An 18,347-nucleotide genomic window follows, 5' to 3' on the forward strand; every position below is an offset into this window, starting at 1 on the left:
CCTAGGACCCTTTAGTACGACGATCTATCCACTGAGCCAAACCAGCTAGGGCCGATTACCCTTTAGCTGCACACATTTCGTAGAGGGAGATGGAAGGAATTACAATCAACCTTCTAAATCTATTGAGCACTGATTCACAAATCTAGACCCCAGGGAAGATTCATGGGCATCAGCTTCAGTAATTTCTGGAGCTGGACTGCATTCTGAAACTGCACTATAGATTCCAGGTCCCGTTTATGTTAAGAGAAAACCACACTGAAGTTCTTCCTGGTTAGCATACAGTGTTCACTGTTTTTCCTTTCTAAAAAGATAATGCAAACTTGACCTTCTTTCAATGCCATCCTCAAAGACGAGCAAGTCGGTTCTCTCACATTGTGTTATCCTGGGACCAAAATCATTCATTTTCTGAGTTGATGTCAGAGAATCATGCCTTTGATGGACAGTGGAGCGGTGTGGCATTCACAAACAGCCTGGCATCTGGCCTGATCACTTTAGGAGCTACCTTGCCTTATTAGCTGCTTCTGCCTCTCTGGCTTTTCAGCAGGATTGACTGAAGGTATGACCTGACCCCTTCCTAACTTTACTATCGCTCTTATAGCTAAGACCCAGCATAGATAAATATAATTCCATTCAGTTGAAATGCAAAAACAACAAGAGGAAACAAGTAATAGAGCCAGCAAAAAACCACCATGCCTTCCTCATATCTACTCTTAGATGAGTTCCACTAGATGCATTTCTTCTAATCCTAGAAAATTGCTAAAATAATGCCTGTCCAGTGGGTGTGGATGTGAGAAGGGTATCCAGCCAGAAGCCTCACAATTCACGTTCCCTGCTTGTTGGCAAACAGTGACAGTGGATGGCTGTCAAAACCTCGCTTCAACTGGTACTGAGGACAGCCTATATACAGAGCCTTGAAAAAGTAATGGAGAATAAGAATGAGGAGAAAGTCTAAAAGAAGGATATATCTGAGAATTACCTACTGCAGGAATCAGAATTAAATTTTTGTATTCTGAAATTCTCAGTATTGAACACAAAGAGAAAGCTCTATTACTGTTGTTGAATGGTAGTAGGAGAGAACAGTCTGACGGGTACTATAAGAGAATAAATTACAAAGGGGGGATAGAGGATGTAAGGAATGTCCACAGAAAATGCAAATTAAATGAAATTAAAGTCTATCACGCAGAAAGTGAACGCCAAATTGAAAGTATAAGATGTCAGATCAGATATGCGGGGAACACAATTGATAAACTTCCTAGGAATAGTAACAAAATAGATAAATGGGCTAAAACAAAAGGCACTGACAGAGAAGACTAAGATGGAAAATTCAGCTTGGTAAATGTTCTGGAACATTAATAATCAACAACTTAATTTAAGAAAATCTTCCTGAGCTGAATTTCCCCCTCCCCATGGTATTCAGAATGAAAAGGATCTGATCAAAATTGAGGCAAAGGGATATTTCTAATTTTTTGAATTACAAAGTTCTATAATACAATGCTCATTATTAGATATCAAGATGTATTTTGACATATAATGATTAAGCAAGTATAACATTGTGCCAGAAATTGGTACATAGACCTAGAGCAAGGGAATACCATAAAGATCCCAGAAAAAGACCCACAAATTAGCACAGAAATGTGATATATAGCAAATGAGGCACTAAACCCAATGGGGAAAAAGTAGACTATTTAATAATGTTGCCTCAATAATTTGTTATGAACATTTAAAAATGATATAGTTCTTCCTTACATAATACAAAAATATGTTTTAGGCAAATTAATAACTTAACGTGTAAAGTAAAACTTTTGAAAAATTATGACCTTGGGAAGGAAAGAATATTTTAAGACACTGCAAACCCAAATCATTCAAGAAAAAAAAGGCGACATTGACTATTTTTAAAATTTATACTTCTTTCAGAACAAGGCATTATAAAGTGGCAAGTAGTAAGTTTGAAGATTATAGTAATGCATGTCACTGATAAAAATTTTGTAACTAGAATAAAAAGTAGAATAACTCCTGTTAGTTTGTAAGAAAAAGGCAATCCAAAAGGAAAAAATATAGAAATTAATAATGCACAGGAAAGACAAGACCTTAATAACCAATAAAAAACAAAAAGATGTCCAACCTGGCTAGTAACCAGGGAGGTAAAAATAAAACCCATAACAGAAAAATTTTATATGCAACAGTATGGCTGAAATAAAAATTCTGACAAAAGAAAATGTTAGCAGGGATGTGAATGGACGTGGAAAGTCTGCCTGTGCTAGTTATACTGCTGCGGTTATTTGGGGAAGAACTTGGCACTCTCCAGTAAAGTAAAAATCTATGGAAAGTCAGATGCATAGCGCAGTATTCCACTTTGAGGCTCTGACCCTGGAGATCTGTTCACAAGAAAACACATACAAGACTCTTTCTGGACTTGTTGTTCATAATAGTGAGAACCTGCAAAGAATCTAAATGTCTGTTCACAGGAAGACAATCAGATTAGTGTCAGTCTATTCAATGCCGCTTTTAAATTATCCAAATGAAGATACATATACCACATAGATAATCGCAAAACCACAATTTTGAGTGAAGTAAGTTGCAGAATAGTCTGTGGAATGTATCATTTCATGAGGATTAAAAACATGCAAAACACAAAAATAGATATAGTTTATGAATATGTGTATAAATACATACATATGTTCATACACAAAGACATATACACACATACATAGAAAAGTGTATGTGTAGTAAAATTTTTAACTGTAGGGAAAGAAAAACTAATTCAGATAGCAGTTAACATTGATGGGCAGAATGAAACCTTCATTTGTCTTCATGAAGCTTCGTTTCACAAACTGGGGTGAGGACACCGGGTGCTTTATGATTTTTTTGTATCTTTTGCAAGCACAAGATATTTAATATAACAACACAAAAGACTATAACCATAATAACAATTTACAATTCCAGATTGTTTTTACAAACATTGTGAAGTATGTATGGCAGGGGATGCGATAATGGTGAAAGTGAATAAAATGTACTGACTTCTATCTCATAGTTTAGAAATGAATTATAGCACTTTTTTTGCCACTGTTGATGAGAGGAATAGAGCTTAAGGGATGTTTTTTCCAAAACTTAGCAATTTCTACATGTAGAATTACAATAACAAGACTTATGAACTCTTCAAAACACCAAAAAGATGAAAGCAAATGAAACTTTGTTCTTATAGCAAATGCATGAAAGAACAAGGAAGCAGACAAAGCACAAAAGAGAGAAATAGAAAAAGTATCCACCTCAGCAGGTGAACAGAAGGTCATTTAACTGAAATGGCCAGTCCTTGACCTTTTTGGATTAAGAATTTATTTCTGAGGTTTAGAAATCTTAACCTTAAAATGTGTTTTAGTTCAAATGGCATTGTGCAAATTTAGGGTTTAAAAAGAAAAACAAACTTAAGAGGAATATTTACCTTAGAAAAACTTGTATTTTACTTAAATATATCGTGCCAGTCAGTTGAAGAATGTGTTAAGTATCTGTTATTACTTTGCTTTTGGGCAGATCTGAATATAGGCAAAAAAAAAAAAAAAAAAAAAAAAACCAAAAAAAAAAACACCCACAGTTTTAGTAATGAAAGAACATAAATGCAGTTTCTTATCAGGATTTATGACAAAACAATGGAACTTGGAATGTGCACTAATTCTCTGAAAAGGGTAACTTAGCATCATACAATTAAATAATGATGGAAAATAACTAATCAGAATGATAGATTGACAGGCAATAAAACATAGTGGTCAAGATCATAGACTCCAGAGCTGGTCTTATCTGTGTTTGAATCTCAGCTCTGATTTTTACTAGTTTATAACTCTGGCACCCTCAGATTCCCTGCTTAGCTAGGACTTCCAGCTGCTATAACCATGGTTATAATTTGTTACGGTGAAAAGGTACCCACTGAAATCAGCCAAAGTAAGAAGCACATAGGTCTCCCCTGCATAGGAGAGGCACAAGCTTCCACTTGTCTTCTCCCAGTTGAGTTGTATGAAGGGTGAATAGTTCTTCCAGGAATGATGAGTGACAAACATATGGAATATTATCAATCAGGGAAGCTCGTACAGCATTGATGTCCAGAGATTTTATTGGGATTGGGTCTCGTCTACATATTGTGCTCATGTGGCTGCCCTTAGTTACTTGGTCTCCAGTCTCTCCAGAGGTCAAATTGGCACAGCAAGGGCCAAGTTCCCCATCATAAATCAGACTGTTAGCATGAACTGTTTGCATGGACCAAGTCCAGGTGTACAGTCACTCTTATCAGGCAGGATATTCTGAGGATGGAGAGGTTATCTCCCAGGAGTTGGTCAGGGACCAGTTGACTCTTTGGATTCTTTGGTTTGAGCACTCCAAAGCTGCCGAGTTAAACCTTTACTGCAGAAATAAATAAAGAATCTAGAGACACTGCTTGTGGGAATTCAAAACAACAATATCACTCTGGAAAACTTTTTGACGTTTCTAAAAAAACTAAAGCTACACCTATCCTGTGACCAAGAAATTATACTCATAGGTGTATACCAAGGATAAATAAATTCATATATCCATGAAATACTTCCTAAGAAGATCCATAGCAGCTTTATTTATCACATTAAAAGTGGAAACAGAATAGTAAGTAATCAAATTACGGTACATTCACACAATGGAACATTACTCAGAAATTAAAAGGAATACACTTATATACCTAAAAGTATTGAATAAGTCTTTAAAATATGCTTTTGATCAAAATAAGATAAACACAAAAACTACAGTCTATAAAATTTCTTGAATATGAAGTTCAATAACTGACCAAGTGTACCTAATTTATAGACGTCAGAATAATGGTCAAATAATTGGGGGGAGATATTGGCAGCAGGGAACTTTCTGAATTGTTGAAAATACTACATTTTGAGATAGAAGGTAGCTATACAGATGCAGACATGAAAAATTCATTGAGCCAAACAATATTTTTGCATTTTACTATATGTACATTTTTCTTAAAGTTAAAAATTGCTTATACTTTTATTTTAATTTCTCAGAAGTTCCTACCACATGGTATGCTCTAAAATAGTACATTTGGATGAATGAACAAATAAATGAATCCTTATCCTGATATCTTGGCTCTGTTCCCATGCTCATCAAGCCACATTCTGAAAGTAAATTTGTCTATCTTATTAAATTATCCATAGAAAGAGAATGCAATGAGCAGAAGGCATAGGCAGAGCAGTTCCCTTGATTATTTTGTTTTTATTGTAATTGAATATGTTGTCATTCTAGCACTAATAGGTCAGTAATAGAATCCAATATCTAAGAGCTGCACTATCGCTGGATATATCAGTAACTTTACTTTAAGTAAAGAAAGATGAAAATTAGACCTTGAAATACAGGTACCTCTGTAAGACTCTCTCCCCTGTGCAATATACTTGTCTGGGTAATCTGTCAGCCTTTGTAAGGCTAAAAACAAAAACAAAACAAAACCTAAAAACCCCACACCATCCAGTTTCCTTAAATGTCTCTATCAAACTGCATGATATATTAATTTCTTGAAAACTCTGAGTTATTGTGAGCCTTTTGGGTGGTATTGTGTGATATGATTGTTCATAGCACACTAGACTATTGGGTCTAGAAGAGATCTTAGTAGCCATCTTGTGCAATCCCTTCATTTTCAAGGTGAGGAAACTAGAAATTTCTTTACTAGAGATTCAAGTACTTTGGACTCTTGGTGGATTTGTTGAGCTACCAGTGTGAACTAACTCTGAATTTCCTGCCCCATGACTTCTTTTTTACATGAGGCCAATAAATTCCCATGTGTCTACTAACCCATTATTAATTTAAAAAAAATGTTTTCCTTGACACCAGGAATATTTCTAACTAATGCAAAACCCCTAACACATTGTCTACTATGGCCTCATCCTTTTACAAAGGCAGCATTGGAAAGCCTAGAGAAATTAATTTCCTGAATGATACCTGACTTTTCACCATCAATACTTTAGCAACAGTGGTGAAGTATCTTTAAACTATTGGAAGAAAAGAACTTGGGACTTAGAATTTACATTTAACTAAGAATCCACCTAAACAAAAGAATGTAATATGATTCCTATGCATGCAAAGTTTTTTTGGGAGTTTGACCACATTAAGCTCTTTGAAAGAGCTTTTGATGGGTAGACCCTAATAAGATAAAGCATAAATCTGGAAATTAATAATAAAGTATATGAAATAGAAGTAAACAAAGATTTTAATAAGGTATAGTATGTCCTTAATAAGGAATTCCTTATAAAATATTTCTAATAACCTGGAAATCTAAGAGTGATGGTGGGAGATGAGAGCTGCTCTGAGAGAAATACACATATTGCTAAACTTTGAGCATTGAAAGAAAAAATAATTTAAGTGTCAATATCATTAAGTTGGGATTAAATCTCTCTAATAGAAGGTGGAAAAAGTAAAACTAAAAGCAAAAAAGAGCAGAAAAAAAAACCAGAAAATTAAGGCACAAAAATAAATCATGATATTTACATATACACATCTATATTCAAGGTGGAGCAAAAGTAGGTTTGCAGTTGTGAGTATGTGAAACGCAAAGTTTATTCTTGTATTATTACTTATTGTATTCTTTTCCATATGAGCAACTATAAACCCACTTTTGCCCCACCCTGTATTATGTACTATATGTTAAATGTAAAGTAAATTTTAATTGATAGAAACTGGTTAAACTCATTGGTTAAAGATAGCAATACTCTGATTGTATTAGGTAACAAACAAGAGCAAAAAACAGCAACAATAAACATATAATAAACTCATATTTCATCACTGATGTCTGTGGGAGGCATTCTTTTTTTTTTTGTAAAAGACATTCTTAATGGACAGACAGGAGTGAAAAACAAAGTTAGTGTAAAAACATGAGGCAAATGTAAACAGGAAGGAACACAGAGGAGCGATTTCAGCATAGCACAAGATAGATTTTATGGCAAAAGCACAGTCAGGGACCAAGAGGGATGCTGTTTACTATGGAAAACAGTAACAGATCCAGAAGATAGAACAATCAGCAAAGACTCGCATATAGCTACACACACGCACATATATATGTGTATATATGTGTGTGTGTATATATATGTGTGTGTGTATATATATGTGTGTGTATATATATGTATATATATGCGTGTGTGTATATATATATATGTGTGTGTATATATATGTGTGTGTATATATATATGTGTGTGTGTATATATATATGTGTGTATATATGTATATATATGTGTGTGTGTATATATGTGTGTGTGTATATATATGTGTGTGTATATATGTATATATATGTGTGTGTATATATGTGTGTGTATATATGTATATATATGTGCGTGTATATATATGTGTGTGTGTATATATATGTGTGTGTGTATATATGTGTGTGTATATATGTATATATGTGTGTGTGTATATATGTGTGTGTATATATATGTGTGTGTATATATGTATATATGTGTGTGTGTATATATGTGTGTGTATATATGTATATATATGTGTGTATATATGTGTGTATGTGTGTGTGTGTGTGTGTGTGTATGTGTTCAAAATATGTTAAATAACAAGTGATAGATTAACTTAGTGATTAATTGTGTAGATGGAGATTTTAACACACACCTCTCAGAAACTGGTAGAAAGAAGAGACAAAAATAAGCAAGATCATAGATTTGTATGAGTTGATTAGTGAATATAATGTAGAGAGATATGTAGAGAACTTTCTATAGTTATTTGAATAGTCACAAAAATCTATCCTGTACTAGACCACAAATCTATCTTTAAACATTTCTTAACATTTTCCCATACAGTATCTCTTATACATGATACATATAAAGTTAGAAATGAATATCCAAACAGGTAGAATTTTAAGTCACTTATGTCTTTAAACCGACAAAGTACTTATAGAAAACCCATGTTAAAGAAGATATATATATAATAATTAACAAAATACTTAGAGGTAGATGACAATGAAACAATACATAACATGTGTGAGACATTAACAGATATATATGTATTTTTAATTCATTGATAAGAAAGCTAGAAAGACCAAAAATACATGAGCTAACTTAAAATCTAGAAAATGAGCAGGAAAGTCTTGGACTTCCAGCAGTAAGGCAGTCCAGGTGTTCTAAAAATAGCTCAGCTGCCTTAAAAAAATACAGATATTGGCTAATTTACAACATTCATTTTAAGTGCATTTCTGAGTGCACAAGAAAGTCTGGGAAACCTCCAAGGGCCCAGGATAATAGAGGGAAAGAAGTCTGAAACTACATAGAGAGCTGCCTGAGAACTTGCACATACCTGCCTCTCTAGCATCTAAGCCAATACAGTATCGGGAACTCCAAATTTGGAGTGTTATTCCTGTCTGAGAGAATTAGAGGTAACCAAGTCAATGAGTTCCTTAGAAGTCAACCCAAAACTATGAATTCTTGTGCAGGAATTTAAGGAATGATTGCCAGAGCAAGCTAATAAAGACTGCAGAACACAGGAGAGGAAAGTTGGGGAAGCCAAGCAAAGATGTAATTAATCTCAGGCAGAGTTCATGCTTTGATCTGGCTCACATATTTAAAAGATGAGTCTGTTCATGATATGAAAAATATTCTGGCGGTAGAGTGAGAGTGGAAGCTTGGGAGACCAGTTGGATGGCTCTTGAAGTCATCAAAGAGAGAGAAAATAGGGGAGATGAGCAATTAGACAACATTTTATGGTTAATTTGGATGTGGAGTGTGGGAGAAAAATAAAAGTCACGGAGAATTCTAAAGTTTTGGGCCTTAGATATTGGGTGCTTGGTGCCTTTTGCAGAGATGAGCAATGATATGGGAGATGTGAAATGGTTCAGAGTTGAGCTTGAGGTGCCTATTACATACACAACTGGATATGCTGAGCAAGAAGATGGCAATGAAAGTCTAGATTTCAGAGCAAGGTACTAGTAAAAGGTGAACCTAAATTTGGGAGTGATTGGCTTACTGAAATAATAGGTCCCAATGACATAACAGAGAGAGTTTACATAGAGAAACAGTCCATAGACTGGAGCTGGGGACACAGTGACATCTAGAGTTTGGCAAGGGAAGGGAAATCTGACCGAAGAATTTTAAAGAGAGGAAAGAAAATGTTATTAGTAGAAAAATTAACACCAATGTCTACTTTGAGGACAGAGATATTCCAAAAGGCAATTTTGCTAAAGGAAGAACAGAAAGCCTAGACTCCTAATAAAATACAATTGTTAAGGTACTGCAAGATGGTTTTCAGCTGCCACAGAAGATGCTTGGGGTCATTGCTTCTGAGAAGCTGTACACTCATAACTATAATCTGCTCTACATTGACTGGTTACCGGTAATAAATATATGTATCTCGTTTTTCAAAGCTTCTTCATGTTTCATCCCATTTTATGTTCATAGCAACTCTTACTCAGGATACATGATAAAATTTTAATAGCCATTTGTAGATCAGAGTTGAGGTTCAGTAGATGAAGTGGTTTCTGCAAAGTCACATCTAAGTGCAACTAAGGTCTCTTGAATCCTACTTCTTTCTATTTGCATTGTACTTATTCAAGCATTTAAAAATTATACTCACTATGTTTGTTATCCAGAAGAGCATTTTATATGGTAAATTCCATATACATAGGACCAAAAAATACCAAGGGAATATCTTCAGTATTCATCCATCCCATATAACTATCCACAGATTTATCAATCCATTCATAAATTCAATAAATAATTTGAACACCTTCCCTGTGCCCCAGACCCCCTGTTACATGGATATTAAAAGATGAGGAAGAGGACACTTGCCCTCTAGACGGTTTTATCTCAGGGGTATTTTCACACTTTTACTCAATATGCAATAATGGTAATTTCTTATACTTTTCTGTGACTGGTTAGTGTCTAAGTTGAGAGAAGTGTTCAGATTTCATCATGGGCTTTTACTTCTCCAGAGTAACAAGTTCTAACTTATTGGAAGAGAGGTTTATGTTTTATTTTTGCATTTGAAAGTACAGGTTGTAGATGCATAGGATGTTAAAAGAGACCTTGGATATCAGTAATCCAACACTTTCTGGGAAACTAGAGTACTGAGAAGTGAAAGTGATTGGACCAAGCCACAAAGCTAATCCATGGCATTGACATTGAAAGGCACCCTGTTTGTTAGAGCAGTTTCTCAGATTGCAAAGTTCTGGGCAAAGATGCTTTCTGGTTTCCAAAAGTTTCCAAGAAGTTCATTTTGGAAATTCCATGAGTTTCTCACTCAAGAATTAATTTTACCAAACCAGATGGCATTGTTGGCAAGAATGGGGTGTCGCAATCCAATTTTTTCTTCTTCTTTAGGCTTCATATCCTTATCTACATAATGAGCACAATCAGAGAAGAAGCTTACATTTCATTATAGAATTCAGATGATCGATGTTGATTATTTGAGATTTTAGTCAGATACTGTCATGTTTGAGAGAATAATGTATTAGTCTCTTAGATAGCACGCATATTTTTTCCTTTTTCAGCTTGAGTATGAAGTCCCTTATTAATAATATTATATTAAGCTTCTTAATCTCATCTGAAAACCAAATTACGAATGTGAAACTACCAGCAATATATTTTTTAGGCTCATTATGGTAATCTCAGTGTCTTAATGAAAACAACAAAGAATTGGGTTTCTTTCTTTTTTTAAGACTAGTTTATTGCTTTTTAGAGAAAGAGGAGGGGAGAGGGAGAGAGAGAGAAACACTGGTGTGAGAGTGTAACCTCCTCTGGCTGCCTGCCTCCTGCACGTCCCAATCAGGAATCCAATCAGCAACCTTTCAGTGCATGGGATGCCACCCACCCAACTGAGCCAGACCAGCCAGGAAGTCTTACTTGGGAAAAAGTCTGCTACACCTTTGGGCCTCTCTCTAGGGTAGCTTTTCGTGTCATAGCTCAGCAGAGTCTCCAAAACAAGCCACACCTCCACAGTCATTTCTGCTGAAGGTGTATCAACAACTGAATTTTTCCACATGGAAGTGCCAGGTGTCCCATTTGTTTGCACAGCCACACCCAAAACTTGAGGGGAGCAATAGTGGCATCAATTACAATTATGCTTGTTTAGTTTAATGGAGAGATCCTTTAAAAGAAGCAATTAATTAACGTTGTTCACATTTTTTGGCCCTCTTAAGAAACACTTGGTGATTGAGACCATCAATCAATGCAAAATCAAGGCCACGGAATCATCCCAGAGGCATTTGAGCCTATCACTGTGAAAAATAAGTTATTTTTCAGATATTATTTTTTTAAAGTAGTCTCACAATCACACTAAAAGTTGGTGTCATTGCTGCTGTTTTATAAATGAAGAAATGGAGGCTCTATGATTTGTTCAGGGTTATACAACAAGCTTAACAATGGGCAAGACTTTTTTAAAGCAAAAAAAAATCCCTAATAATTTCTATGATACCATTCTTATAATCTAAACATTAAATAAAAAGCATAACACTCATACAGAAAAAAAGGTAGTCTTGCCTTTTGCTTTCTAAGAAAATATTTAGCTTCTTTCCAAAGAACCCCTCAAAACAAGTAGGAATGCTAGAGCCACTCAGTTCTTAAACTTTTTATAGCATTTATTGTTGGTGCTAACTTTTGGTACTAACTCCTATGTTGCCCTGACAAATATCTTGCACTGTTATCTGAAATAGTACTTCACACCATTCTGACGGCAGAAAAACCATATCTGTTTTTATCCTGTGTTCTCATTAATAATGAACAAAGTACCTGGCACATACAAGATGCTTCATAAATTTACTTTTTAAGGAATTGTTTCTGCAGCTTTGAAGGGAACAACAGTACTGAAAAAAAGCATTTTAAGAATATTAAAATGACTGATATGACACATTTGTTGATCTTCCCTTTATTTTTGCATTATGCACATCATTACTTAGAATTTTAAATGTTCTCTCTCAGCAGGATGCTTATTATTTAATCATGGAAAACAGAAAGGGAAAATGGGAGCTGGGGTAGACTTCACCCTGGAAATACTTCTCTTGAGCCCATGTGGTACTTAATTTTCATCTTGGTGGATGTGAGAGCATTCAGGTTGGAACAATATTTGAGTTGCTTGTCAGGCCTGTTAGATAAGCTGGCATAAATCTTATTTTGCATTGGCATTCTTCAACTAAGATTTAACAGTCTAAAAATTCAGGTATATGCTGCCAAAAACACCACAAAACCTGAAGGCTTGGAATGTTTTCAAGGAAGGGTGAACAGGAGTGACAATTAATTTCCTTGAAGGTCACAGTCTAAGAACGATGTAGTGTCTTTAGAATTTTGACAACTTGGCTGCCCTGAAGAGGCCCCCAAAGTATTGCTAGCAAATACTTAATCATGCTTCTCAGAAGAGAACTTGCTTTAGAAAATTTAATAGAATGGATTTTTGGCTTAAAAGTAGTTTCTCTTCCCCTCCTCCCCTACCCTTCTGGATAATCTAGATAACAGAGAGTGATTTGGGGTGTTGAATGTATACTGGAGAAAGCAAATCCTTTAGAAAGGGGTCATGAATAAAAGTTATGTATGAAAGGACAGTAACCTAATCTTCCTCATCTCCATTTTCTGCTCTAGCCATGCCTCAATTTTTTTTTTCACTTTTTCTCTCCTCTATCCCCAAATGATCACCTCTTCCTCTATAAAAAGTAGACTGTTCTTTCCTTTTTTGCCTCATTAATTCCCATTCATCAGTGAGATATCAACCAATGCTATGTGTGAGATTTCTCCTTATCTTTGATCCCAAAGGTACCCTTGATATTGAAGGAAAAGCTAATTGGCATGAGTGTTATATTTACTTATCCTGAGGCATGAATGACTGACAAGGCATCACACAGAGGAGTTTTCGTGTAAGAAATGAGGTAGGTAAGCGAGATAATACACATACACCAAGTGCCAAATATGTGTAAGTAGCCAATGTCTTCCCTGGATGCATCCATTCTCCTGTAGCCTACGATGTCTGGGTCAAAATTGGAAACTCAATCTGCAACTGGTCTGGAAAGCAACCCTCTTAAAATCTTTTTATTTTAGAGGTTTCTATAAATGGGGTGTCATGTGAGGCACATACTTAGAAGTTATGTTAGTGATGTTAGTGAAGACTTTGTTGACTATGGCAAGAATCAATGATCTCTTTGCTTATGACCTAGGGAAAGGTATAACAGAACTTGAGAATTTCCTTCCTCAGCAAAAATATACCTTCTAATTCCCTAAAGAATGTAGACACCTAAAAAGGGAAGGGACCAATTTTCTCAAGCAACCCATGCCAAAGAAAAACACTAAGTCCTTAAACCATTCTCTCAGAGATTCAAATTTAGGGAAACCAAGACTGGCCCTCACCAAAAGTCATGGAGAAGCAATAGGCCCAGAATTAAATCATTGTGAAGAAATAAAGAAATGAAAGCAGAAGCATGGCCCCTTCCATGAATCAGTAAGTGGAACCTAGGAATGAAGTTTCTGAAGTTTGAATTCATTTCTATGGATTCCAACCCAAGTCTCCCAGGGGCAGCATGAGAAAGTGTGTTAATTAATCAAATGAGCTTTAACCTCACAAGGAAATCTAGGCCAATATTGTGTAAAACCCTTTGATTGACATGTGTGGCATGGTCTGCCCTGGAAGATGGCTGTAATAGTTATATGCACTGAAGCTTTAGTGTGAGTAGATTTCTTTGACCAAAGTCCTGAGCAAGTCTTCACTCTAGATCAGGATTTCTTAACCTTGTTGGTACTTTTGACATTTGGGTCCCCATAAATCTCTGTTGTGGAGGCTGTTCTGTGCATTGTAGGATATTTAGCAACATCCCTGGCCTCTACCCACTAGATGTCAGTAGCATCACCCCAGTGGTGACAATCAAAAATGTCTCCGAAAATTTATCAAACATCCCTTGGTGGGTTTGATAACCACAGATCTAGATATTATTTCTGCAAAGATAGCTGGAGCCAAATAACCATAACCTTATAGAGTCCTTCAGGCCAGTGTGACACAACAGCTAATTTGGCTGAGCAAACAACAATGGTTTGGAACACCATAGAAACAGAAAGGTAAGTAACTAATTAGAAAACAATGTGAAAATTGTTAAAACAGCATGAACTACCCACAGTAGAATCACAGCGCCAGGGGTGATTGATTCTGCCTTGGGGGAGAGGTAGGCAACTGAGAAGGCCTGTTATTTGCAGTTTTTATTCTAATGCTTCCTGGTACATAGCTTGAAGCTTGTATCAGGCCTTGCTTATACAATTTTCCCTGGCTTTGCCATGGGCAGAAAAAGTAAAATAAAAATCCAGAGGAGATCAACATAAGAAGGGCTTTTTCCTCTTTGAATTTCTGCTGAGAACAGAAAGGATTTATTTTTTCTACTTTATTTCTCTCTTCCTTATCCCCTGAGAAATTTAAAATCCTCTTGAGCAACATGCTTGCTAGGACATAAGAGAAAATAATCTTAACTTGGCATTTTTCAGTCTGTATTTGTAGGAATGTGTATGATTGTCCCTCATTTATTTAAATCTGATGGTATTTTAAAAAATACTTTTAAATTGATTTCAGAGAGAGAGAGAGAGTAAGGGAGAGGGGGAGAGAGAGAGAAACATCCATGAGAGAGAAACATCTATCGGCTGCCCCCTGCATGCCTGGGGATCAAGCCTACAACCCAGGCATGTGCCCTGACCAGAAATTGAACTTTTGGTGCAGGGGACAATGCTCAACCAACTGAGCCACACCAGCCAGGGCTGAATTTTTAATTTTATTTTATTTTTTATTTATTTTTTTAAAAGATATATTTTATTGATTTTTTTTACAGAGAGGAAATGAGAGGGATAGAGAGTTAGAAACATCGATCAGCTGCCTCCTACACACCCCCCACTGGGGATGTGCCCACAACCAAGGTACATGCCCTTGACCGGAATCGAACCTAGGAGCCTTCAGTCCACAGGCCGACACTCTATCCACTGAGCCAAACTGGTCACGGCTGGTATTTTTAATTTAGGTAATTCTTTTAGTGAATGATAATAGGTGCATGCAAATTTCTTTCCCCATTGGAAGCAGTCATACCTGAAGTTATTTCAACATAGGAAAACAAGTGATAGGCTGAAAAGATTGCCAGTCATTCTGGAGACAGACAAAGTCTCATTTCAATTGATAACATCAATCCTGACCCTTTAAGTGAGGGCAACGGCAGTTACCAGGTATTAAAGGTCTACAACAAGACAGTCATCATTTAAACACTTTACAAGTGTTCCATCAATTGATTCCAACAACAGTCCCACAAGATGGATAGTATTAAAATCCTCACATTGTAAATGTGGGCACTGAGGCTTGGCAAGCCCCAGGTCGCATAGAAATGAGCTGAAATGCTGGGATTAAATCTGGGGCCGGGGCGGGGGGGCGGGGGGGGCGGGGGGCGGGTTGTCGATGTCAAGGTCTGTGGCTTTAATGCTGACTCTATTCTGTTTCTTCCCTGGTCCCTAAATATACATAAATGTACTCTGATATGTTTTCTATTAGAAAATTGGTACAATTCTATAGTGTACAGCATTATTTCCCAAAGACCAAATACCACAGCTTTCTAAAAGAAAAGGGCTATGTCTTGTTTTCCCTAAAGGACGATAGAATTTTCACACAGACTTTGAAGTCTCCCAAGGTTAGGACACACTTAGATATCCTTGGTTTAGGAAGCAGGATGCCCGCTGCAGATGGGAGAGGGAAGCTTCCCAGGTAGGTGTCATTATGTCACTTACTAACATGCACTGCTGGCTCTCACACAGGACAAACAGCTCCCAAAAGTCAAGTTTCCTTAGCCATGAGAGATACTAAAATAAAACCCTGTTCATGGATGTCACAGATGATCTTTCTTCATGCATAGTTTGGACCACATAAGACTCTCAAACTGGGACCAGGTTAGATGGATCTGAAACCATTCTTTCCTCTGAGGCTCCTCTATGAGGAGCAGCATTTACAGCTGCACACTGGACGAAGTAGTTGGGTGGAAGTTTATTCAAGCTTCAAAAGGTTCTCACTAAGTGTTCTCTATCTTCTTAAAGACTTTAAAATAATCGCAGTCTTCAAAATGGGTATTGAAGCCTCCAGACCTCTTCTGGTCCCTCAGGAGCTGTGTGCAGACATGCTCTGTTGCAGCTGAGAAAACACATCAGATTTGCTTGTGGGCCACATTATTGACAGAGCGCTGGGAATTCTACCCCGTGAGCCTCAGGAGTTCGAAAGCAGAGCAGAGCGAGAAAAAGAAAGTTCTTTGACTAGGGCCTTCACTTTTCGTTATTATGCCCGAAACGTTACAATTCTATTCTGCCTTCTCACCAGGCGTTTACAAAACCAGGGTTGCTGCATGGCGCCTTGAAAGAGCATGTCTGTGTCAGAACATAACGTGTCCCTACCTCCTGTGGAACCACCGAGTAATTCAAAGGCATGTTTCATCTGAGTTGTCTACTGTCATTGTCACCGGGAAATTAAAAATAAAAATGTTCGGCTCTTACTGTGCCGTGTCACGAAGGGATGGGGAGTCCACTGAGAGATCATAACTTTAAAAGTGCAGGCCACCATTCCATCCTGAAAACAAAGCAAACCCAAGAGTGTTTGCTATGACTGTTCCAAGGAGCTTTTAAAGATTTAGAGTTAAAATAAAACACCTCTGCCAGAAACAGCGGTGTGGGACCCATAGCCAGAGTGTCCACCATCTGTCTTGTCTTCCAGGGAGAGCAGTTAAGTTTTCCTACATCACATAAAATCCCACTGGAATAAACTTCTTCATTTGTCCGAGCTGTTTGGTTGTAATGGGATTTGGGGACGATTATTGCACTGTTAGAAATCACATTTGAAAGCTACTAGGGCCAGAGATGAACTAGGATTTATACCAACATCTCTGTAGTTAAACCAGGGGGAGAAGAATCTTTGGTCTAATTCATTTTGGAAAATGATATGCTCAGCCTACCTGGGACTGATTCCAACTTTGGAATTAAAAGGAATTGGGTTCATATCTTAGCTCTATCAATTTCTAACAAGTTACTTAAATTCTCTGGGCCTTAGTTCCTCATCAGTCAAATGGTAGTACCTATCTCAGAAGATAGTCTTAGAAGGTAATGATAACGGTTAAATTGAATCATATAATTAAAGACAATACATGGGTATTGGATACATAGCAAATGTACATAAATGGTAGATAGGGAACATGAGTGTGACAGAAACATAATACTTTCCAGATATTTAAGCTTCTGATTTTTAGGGAGAAAAGATGCTATTTTGTTTAATCTTGAGTTTGGTAGTTGGGGAATATTTTGCTTAGAATGTAGAGAGGTAGAAGGAAGTTTGGAAGGTAATGGCTTCCAAAGTATTATCTAATTTATTGTTCTCCAGGATCTGTGCTAGTTCTTGGGATATAGATATTAACAAGTTAGATAGCATCTTCGGCCCCATAGAACTTGATGTTTACCATGGGACATGAACATTAACCAAGCAATTACACAAATAATTATGCACAACTGTAATAAAATGCTATCAAGGGAAAAGGCAGTGTGTTTGGAGAATATATGACAGAGAAAATCTAATCAAAAGCATAGCTTTCTACTCTTTGAAGAAAGATTCATCCCCAATGGAAATGGAAAATTCTAGGAGTTTATCCTCAATTTGCTTTCCAAAATCTTACTGTTCTCTCCTTACTTGGGGAAACAATGTCCTTGTGGTGTTGTGATTTTGTTTGTTTGTTTTTAAACATATATTGTTATTGATTTCAGGGAGGAAGGAAAAGGGAGAGAAAGACAGAAACACTAACAATGGCCATAACCAGTTTGGCTCAGTGGATAGAGCATCGGCCTGCGGACTGAAGGGTCTCAGGTTTGATTCCGGTCAAGGGCACGTACCTTGGTTGTGGGCACATCCCCAGTAGGAGGTGTGCAGGAGGCAGCTGATCGATGTTTCTCTCTCATCGATGTTTCTAACTCTCTGTCCCTCTCCCTTATTCTCTGTAAAAAATCAATAAAATATATTTTTTTAAAAAAGAAACACTAACGATGAGAGAGAATAATTGACTGGCTGCCTCCTACACCCCTCCACAGTAGGGAACAAGCCTGAAACCCAAGCATGTGCCCTGACCGGTGATAGAACTGTGATCTCCTGGTTCACAGGTAGATGCTCAACCATTGATCCTCACGGGCCAGGCTTTCCTTGTAGTTTTTTAACAGCTCTGTATTACTTGTCTTTGTATTCCCAGAACTTAACAAAAGCACATTTATACTGCATTGAGAAAAAGAGCATATTTCCTTTTTATCTAGTATAACTTTCCTCCTGGGGTACTGTCATCTACCCCAAAATTCTTATCTCCATCTTCTTACCCAAGGAAAAGAAGT

The sequence above is a fragment of the Plecotus auritus genome (genome assembly GCF_963455305.1).
Source record: "Plecotus auritus genome assembly, chromosome: 11".
Classification (NCBI taxonomy): Eukaryota; Metazoa; Chordata; class Mammalia; order Chiroptera; family Vespertilionidae; genus Plecotus; species Plecotus auritus.